General features: G+C 37.7%; 1 long non-coding RNA gene across 1 annotated transcript; it reads left to right on the top strand.

The window, feature by feature from the left end:
• The first annotated feature begins 657 nt into the window (after positions 1–657).
• On the top strand, positions 658–2,038 carry LOC134459906 (uncharacterized). Its single transcript, XR_010036897.1, has 3 exons — positions 658–745; positions 1,132–1,206; positions 1,952–2,038. It is a non-coding gene; the product is annotated as an uncharacterized LOC134459906 (long non-coding RNA).
• The last annotated feature ends 524 nt before the right edge of the window (positions 2,039–2,562 follow it).

The following is a 2,562-nucleotide window of genomic DNA, read 5'->3' as shown; positions in this document are numbered from 1 at the left end:
TCTAGGGGTTTCTTCAGCAGTTGGCTGTAATCTGTCATCTTCTCAACACCTTCACCTTTGTTGATTTTCTCAACACTCAGGCGTACAGTGCTTCTGCTGAATCTATTATTGCTGGACTTCGATATGGCGCAGCAGGTTAACAAGTGTTTGAGGGGTGTGTTTGTGTCATATAACTCAATATTTCTGGTAAGTAATTACGGCATATTTTATTCCAGGAATAACATCTGAATTTACCATTCTACATTGTTTTAGAGAAATAATTGATGATAGGCCTACGGATGACAAATTAATACAAAATCTGTGTGTGTACCCATGATGACAAGTTGCCATTACACAAAGCAGCTTTGCTTGACATGAAGAGTTGACCTGTGATGACTAAATGATGATGAAATAAACCATGTCATAATAATTAATCTGTTAAACCCCTTAGAGTCTTACAATCTCTGGGTTTTTTTCAAGTCTGTTACGTGGGTTTTTTTCAAGTCTGTTACGTGGTGTAAGTAATTGTCCTTTCTTGCTTCCATTCCCTCTTCACATATTTTTACTGTTTTAGTTTCCTCTCTAGTAAGACATTACATTGGATGGTTATTCTGATATTTTTGGAATCAGAGCGTGTTTCCTAAATGTAGGCCTATGTCCACAGGCAGTAACTTGGCAAGCATTTCTTGGTACTGGCATAACAATAGGCATTGCCTCTCTTGGGATCTTTGGTGTCTACAAACCCAAGACGTGGCCTCTCATTGTGGTAAGGAAAATAAGACAGAAAATAAGACTATTGTGTTTCATAGAATACTTAGATACAGTATCCTCATTCCATTGCAATATCATTCACCACGTGTGGTTAAGGTTAAATGTCCTTCATGAGCTTGCCTACACCCAGACCAAGACAACGTCCACACATATATATTGGCTTAACATTTGCATCTGAAATATTTTACAGAGGTAAAATATTTAACCCTACTTTGCCTCTGCACTTGTTGTTCTGTATATTTCCGCTGCACTTCGTATCTGCTAGTGATGTTGGCTATGATTAGTCTATGTCCTCCATTGTATGTCGCTGTGGTTAAAAACCGTCTGCCAAATGCAATGTAATGTAATTATTAATGTTTTTTTTCTGGTAATTCTTCTCAGTATTCAGTTCTAGTATCTATAGGGCTGGTGATCTGCTTAATTTTTGGTGTGCTGGCGGTGGCGTACAAATCTGAGGTAGGTAACTAAATAATCAACACATAACAATAACAACCAACAGCAACAACAAGAAGTGGGAATTAACTCTATTCATTTGAATTAATTACCATGAAATGAAGGGATTAAAATATGAATGAAAACTAGAAATGCACTCAGAGAGTGCAGACCTCCGCCAAGGAAGCTGTTATAGAACATTTGACAATGTTACATCCCATTTATTTCCAAGTCTTTCTACATTGGTGGAGAGTTTGGTGGTGAACCGGCTCACGAGCCGGATCTAGGATTTAAAAACAAGATTCTTCACCATTGCAGGATAGGGGCAGTTTTGACATTCATTCCAGTTTCGAACTCTACAAAAATCAGGCAGAAAGACTTGGTAAAAAATAGGAATAGTGTGTTACATAGTCATATGTTCTATCAAACAGCTTCCTTGGTGAAGGTCTGCACTCCCTGAGTGCATTTCTAATGTTTTTTTTTTACTGCAAACTGATCTAATCTCCTCGTGTACTGCTTGCTCCAGAGAGACCAACATTTCACCAAACAAATCTTAAATTACTCGTTTGTTGTTTCTACTCTCTTCTATTCCTTTCTATACTATTCTACCCCACCCTTAATCATACACAAAAATGTATCTTTTGGGTAAAATTAAGCGATTGAGAGAATCATTTGGAGTCCCTAAATTAAATGTTAAATACACTCAATGCGATTGTAAATAAGGAATTTACCAACACCTATTGAGTCACATTGTATTTCTTTACTGAAGGTTATAGATGCCCTGAGAGAGTACCCGGCGCCTGAAGCTACATACGGGTTGATGGTTGGGATTATGTTTGCAAACACTGTTATAGCGGTATGACTTACTTGACTTGACTTAAATTATTTACTGTATATACCGTCACCTTTTATAGTCATTTAGGCTACTTGATCTTGGCTATACGTAGTGTAAAATGAACTGAACCTTTTGATCCCTCCCTGTATGTTACAGTTTCTGGGGTTGGCGATGGCTGTACCTCTGCTGTGCCAGATTTCAAGACAGGAGAATAGAAACACAGCTGTGTGACTGACTACTCATCTATGGCCTCCATTAGAAAGAGTAAAAGAGAATGCAATGTGTCATTTGCAGTAGTCTTTCTTCCCAGTTGTCACAAACCACGGGTTATGTAGTCCTATATTTTGGTGAATGTACGTAGAGTTGCATAAACATATTTCAATATTTTGTCTAAATCATACAATGTCATCATCATTTAATGCATGCAATTCAGTCACACAGGTGGCTCTTTCATTTAGGCCTATTTCAACTATGATCTGCAAAGTACTGGCATTGTTTCTTTTGTTTTCACATCCATAATCACGTGGGATCTCATGAGAAACATA

Source organism: Engraulis encrasicolus, chromosome 12 (assembly GCF_034702125.1).
Source record: "Engraulis encrasicolus isolate BLACKSEA-1 chromosome 12, IST_EnEncr_1.0, whole genome shotgun sequence".
Lineage (NCBI taxonomy): Eukaryota > Metazoa > Chordata > Actinopteri > Clupeiformes > Engraulidae > Engraulis > Engraulis encrasicolus.
Note: the sequence above shows the minus strand (reverse complement) of the source record. Positions and strands in the feature narration are given on the sequence as shown.